Genomic DNA, 6,360 nt, shown 5'->3' with positions numbered 1-6,360 from the left:
TTCCAATAATTTGGAAGTCCTGATGAAATGTTCTCTTGAGCTAGGCTAGGAAGAGGACTTGAATTCGAAATACAACAGAATGCCCCATCTTATATCCAAAACATCAGACAAGTTCCCCTAAAACCCCTAAAATAAAATCAAGATACCTCTGGACCAACTCAGAGTTACATTGAAAGAGGTGACACTCTACCAGAAATAATTTTAACTGAAAACATAGCTCTTCTCAGTCTTTTAAGAATATACCAAAATGGGAACGGGTTTCATTCTCAAAGCACAGCAAAGCTTCATTAACCAAACCACTTTTCCTCATTCTCAGTGCCTCTCATATGCCTGCAGGCAGCTCTCAAAGCAGCTCCTCCCTCCTTTTCTCCTCCTCAAGTCCTCTCCAAGCCAGCAGTACATCTCTTCCATCCCCTCCTCACATCATCCCTTTCAAAGCACCTGATAAAATAGCTCTTTTTTTTTAAAGATTTTATATTTATTTGACAGAGATAGAGAGAGAGAGAGAGCACAAGTAGGCAGAGAGGCAGGGAGAGGGAGAGGGAGAGGGAGAAGCAAGCTGTCTGCTGAGCAGGGAGCCTGATGTGGGACTTGATCCCAGGACGCTGGGATCATGACCTGAGCTGAAGGCAGACGCTTAACCAACTGAGCCACCCAGGCGCCCAAAATAGCTCTTTCTAATTCACATTGTACTTGTATAGGTTTCCCATCACTGCTATAACCAATTTCCACAAACATGGTGGTTTAAAACAACACAAATTTATTCTTTTATGGTTCTGAAGGCCAGAAGTCTAAAATCAGTTTCACCAGCCTAAAGCCAATGTGTTGGCAGGGCTACTTCTTCTGGAGACTCAAAGGGAGAATCTCTCTCTCTCTTTTTTTTTTTTTTTGCTTTCCCAAATCTTCTGGTGACTGCCAGCATTCTTTGGCTTGTCATCACTCCAGTCTCTTCTTCTGTAGTCACACTGACTTCGCCATTTCTGCTGTGGCATCTCCCTCTGCCTACCTCTTATAAGGATACTTATGGTTGCATTAGGTCCCACCTAGATAATCTGGGATAATTCCCCATCTCAAGATCCTTAACTAGGCCCATCCGCAGAGTCCTTTTTGCCATACAAGGTAATTCACAGGTTCCAGGTATTAGGACTAGGATTAGGGATGGTCTTTCATGGACCATTTTTCAGCCAACCAGAGTCCCGTAAACACCAGGGATTTTGGGGGTGGGGAATCCTCTATGAACCTTTCTTTCCACTCCCAATCTGGGTTTCTATACTTAGTATTCCCCATTCTCTCCTTTAATTCTTTTTTGGAAACTCCATACCCTTCCTTGACAAAGCACCAAGAGTCTAAAGTTTCCCTATCCAGTGGCCTTGTTCCAAGTCTGAATCCTGTAGTTGTGATTAGTTTTAGACTTCAGCCCACTGGATGATTGATGCTCATTACTCTTAAAAGAGCAAGTGTTGGAATGGAGAGGGGACAGACCAGTATGGACTTTGGTCCTGTGGCCAATGGTGAACTCAACTTTGTCAATTCCAGTTTCCTTTCCATTACATCCACCAAAAGGAGCTGAAGACCATTGGTTTGTTTGCTAGTTGGTCCATTATAGTAAGCACAACCCTGAAGAACAAACTATACTTGGGAGTCAGTGTAGTCTGAACCTAAGTTAAGAAAGGACTCCATTGCCTCACTTAGCCAAGAGCCCACCCTCCTTTGTGTTACTGGGTCCCCATCACTGTGAAATAAAATTTTTTTTCTTGATTTATCTGGCAGGGCCTTCCAGAGTCCTAAAGAAGGTGACATTAGCTTTTAATGGCTGTTCACTTTATTAATGTGGGAAATAGGCTAGACTTAATGAAATTATTTTGGGTCAGAGTTTCCCCTCTAATGGAAATCACAGTGGGGATTTTCTATTCACCTCCATCTCATGGTATATATTAAATGCTGTGGGATCTGAATTTATTTCATAACAACAGTCAAGAAAAATGGCTATTTCTGGAAAGCACTCCTCTTTTAATATAAAGCAACCCAAGTGAATGAACATGAGAAATAGAGGAACCATTGACTGCCTTCCAGTTGAAGCTTGGATCCAGTCTAACTTTTCCCAAACAGTGCTTTGAGAATAAATCCTATTTGTATGTGAGGACCCAAGGAGTGATTTAATCAAAGTGCTTCTTTATCCTTTTCTTTGCTGCCTAATCCCACTCTCTCACCTTAAAGGAACAATTACTTTCTGTTGAACTCTGGATTTCAAGCAAAATGTTACAGAAATCCAACTGTCCAGATTTTCAAATGTCTAGAATAATCAGCTTTGTACGAGTGAAGGCAAGGTCTGAGGTTTCAAATCTGATCACAAGGAAAAGCATTTATAAAGCTCAATGAAACAACCACAGAATCTCCACCCGCTGTCTAACCACAGAATTTCCAAGGATCCACAGTCCAACTTCATAGATGGTCTGAAGAAGTAAAATGATTTCTCATGCTTACGTTCTTAGTGGGTATTGGAAGCAGACTAGAAACTGTGCCTCTTACTTTTGACACATTGCTTATCTCTTTTCCACTTGCTTTATCACACCTAACCCAACATCCCATACCTAATTTCCTTTCCCTAAACACTCATTCTCCCCTTTTATCTCCACTTTCTACCACCCACCAAGGCAAGACTGAAGATGTCAAAGAAGAGGGATCAGTGGGCAGCAAGCAGAGGAAAACCTCTATGACGGAAGATATGTCAATTCCAGTTTCCTTCTCACTCTTCTTCCTCTTCAAGACTTGTCCCCATTGCAAGTCCCACTGCCTGCTTTCTAGGACCAGTGTTCTCCCAACACCCCACTCTGCCCCTGACACAAGAGACACTGGTGTAACCCCCTTCCTCCTCCAAGTTCTAACCACATAGGAGAAGCTCTGGCCAAAAACTGTTTTTGAATGAAAGGATCAGAGAAGATGAGGGACTCAGACCCTATTCCTTCATTCTCCACTAAATCCTTTCAGTTTATTTGCATCTCTACTGATCACTGTCTTTGATAAAACCTGAGAGTTATGCAGTTACCTCATCATCACTCCGGTGATAACTTGCCAGCACTAACCTTGGTCTCTAAGCATTCTGAGTAAGAGAAATGTTTACTGCCAGTCACTGAAGTTTCAGGGCCCTACCTCATCCGAATCTATAGTTTACTCTGACACCACAACTCCAGCCTGTGTAATCCACTTATGTAACTACTAATCTTCAGACTCGGCCTGCCACTGGTTTGGATATATGGAATATATATAATAAGCACAATTGAAAGGATGTTCAGCATCATATTTATCAGGTTAATGCAAATTACAACTACGATCAGATAATACTACCCACCCACTGGTATGGTTAAAATGAAGTGTCAAGATGGATATGGAGCAACTGGAACTCTTATTCATTGCTTGTGGGAGAGCAAAATGGTAAAGTCACTTTAAAAAACAATTTTGGATAAAGTTAAGCATACCCTTTCCATATGATCCACATTCCACTATTAGGAATCTTCCCCAAAGAAATGAAAATATACATCTTCACAAAAGCCTGTATGAAATGTTCATAGCAGCATTATTCATAATAACTGAAAACCACCAAAATATCCATTAACTGATTATATTCAGGTCCAAAAATTATGGTATAGCTCTACTTGTGATAAATGAGGAAATGATCCATTTAAGCATTAGATTTCATTGTTAGAATCTCAACTGAGACCTTCAGAAAGAATTTACAGAACAGAAAAGTGACCCTTCCCCTGCAGATGTACCCCATGACTGAAGAATAAAATGGAGAATGCAATTCTATTCAAAGCCTGGAACATCCAAAAGCTGAGGGAAGACAGTACTGCTTTGAGGACACAGGCAGAGAAATCAGCTTTCACTAGACTCCTAGGAAGAAAATACTCTGAAACATTCATAGGAACTTCAGCTTAGAGATCTACTGAGGCTAAGACTCTGGCAGACAGAAAAAAAATGGAGAGAGTAGGGTAACATCTTCTCTAGGAAATGGATTTCATAGGCCCAAACAATTCTACCCCAAGAGGTAGGGGTAGCAGCCCTTGTGTCATAGGCCTGAAAATACTTGCTTGGAAATGGGTGTGGAAATGATGGTCTGAAGAGATACCATGCTAGGTATGGCATCAGACACCAGAAACAAAAGACTTGAAGGGGAAGTGGAAATAAGATCTTGTGACTGGTACAGTAACCACTGTTTAGTTTCTACACTTTCTAAGAAGACTACGATGTCTTCAACACCTCTCTCTGAGAAAAGCTCTTGGATGCTCTTAAATTTTTCCCTCAGATACGATATTAACCTCTTAGGAGAAATTAACCTCTTAGGAGAAATTTCTCCCAGTTGGGTTTAACTTCATAGTTATGAATTTTAGATAACATATCAGCTGACTAGCATCTTGGAAAGACTAAAATTGAGACCCTCTTTCCCTCAGTACCACTGATTTGCTGCCATGATCCTTGGCCATGTTAATGTGGGTCTAGATTAAGGTTGAGTTTGGGAAACAGTTTCACCTGAGATGAACTCTCTAGCTCTTGTCTTATTTAAAATTTCGTGAGTGTAGTGCTACTGCTGGGATAATCTGGGTATGTCTTTGGGTTCTTTAAATGTTGGGGAACATGAGAAATTATGCTCATTTTAGTGATAAAAATCCCAGGTAGCAGTGGTTGAAAGAATCCAGACTCTACCAGATATCTGAGCCTAAGTCCTTTCACTGAGCCTGAGTAGAATAAGATTTTTTTTTTTTTATTTATTTGAGACAGAGAGAATGAGAGACAGAGAGCACATAAGAGGGGGGAGGGTCAGAGGCAGAAGCAGGCTCCCTGCCGAGCAGGGAGCCCGATGCGGGACTCGATCCAGGGACTCCAGGATCATGACCTGAGCCGAAGGCAGTCGCTTAACCAACTGAGCCACCCAGGCGCCCGAGCCTAAGTAGAATAAGAACTGGAGAGAAAGAATTAAGGACGTTAATTCTTTCACACATTAAATTATTTGAATTCTAAGTTGCAAGAGAATTTAATCTTTGGACTTCAATTTCTTCTGGGAATTTCAGAATGGGAGAGAGTTTATATGCAAATTTCGGCACCTCTATGTTGGTGCAAATTTATTAGCGGAATAGGTTAGTGTTGCCATTTAATCATATTGCCTAACCTCTGGTGAGCTATACTGAGCAGTGTAGTTGGGCATAATTTGGGATGGGAAATAAAAGAGGGAGCAAATTCTCAGCCTTGGATGTACTGTAGATTTGGAGTCAATCTAATGAATGTACTATTGGGAGCATTTTTATGCTTCTTACTAGTAGTCACAGGAGGGTAACAAAGGAGCGTAGGTGGTATTGAGGAAGCAGCCCATGAAGGTGGAAACAAGATTGCCTTGATGAACAGCTGATCTCCTCCCTTTTGGAGGATTGTCACTCTCTTGGTTGTTATGATTCATGGTGGATCCCAAAGAATAAAAGAAAAAAATAGGAAATGATGCAGGAACCCCCTCGCCCCAATCTTCCACAATCTTTTTTTTTTAATAGGAGGGTCTTTAGCTAACCCCCATGTCTTTTACCCATCTTATTTCTTACTCCACCCCTTCTGATAATAAGAGACATCTATTAGTCCTTGTTGCTTCATTTGACAGTTAATTTATTACAAAGTTCCAATAACTGGGGTGCTAATTTTTATTATATTCTCTCCATCCTGGCTCAGTATGAGGCAGAGATCCTAGATAGTGTTTTATTTTGCAGGTCTAAGTTTTTCCCTTGGGTGGGCTTTCCTAAGGTCTAACTGGGTAATGAATGGGAGATAGTGTAGTAGAAAGTGTCAGTACACCAGTTTTATTGTGTAAATTAACCACACAATCCACCCCAGCTTTCCTAATAATAAGTCTAACATTTTGATCTCCATTTTCCTGACTGCAGTTGAGAGTCTATTTCTATTGGTTTTTAACTCAGGTGAGGAGTAGAGGTATTTTTTTTTTTTGGATTCTTTCAAACTAGAAGCATCAGTACAAAAATCACATAGATAGTAAAGAGTAGGGTTTTTTAGAGAAAAGTCAGTGATTGGAGTTTGCATGAAAATAGTGGGGAAACAGCTAGGAAATGTATCTGGCCCCAAACACAGGTAATAGGTTTAATTTTTTTTTTTTTTAAGCAAATGTGAGAAGCATTGAAGGTATTTGCGCAGAACAGAAACATTGCCAGAGATGGTTTTTCTCAAGAGTAATTTGGTAGCTGTAGGTAAGCAGACTGAAGACAGATGAAAGGAGATGACCAAGAGGAAATGTAATGACTGAGGAAACAGGAAGAAGGAATGGTAGTATTACAGAGGTCTAACTTGGCAGATAATTCTCTATTGAGG

The sequence above is a fragment of the Leptonychotes weddellii genome, chromosome 3 (genome assembly GCF_054177405.1).
Source record: "Leptonychotes weddellii isolate Sample4059 chromosome 3, ASM5417740v2, whole genome shotgun sequence".
Lineage (NCBI taxonomy): Eukaryota > Metazoa > Chordata > Mammalia > Carnivora > Phocidae > Leptonychotes > Leptonychotes weddellii.
This window is presented reverse-complemented; position numbering follows the sequence as displayed.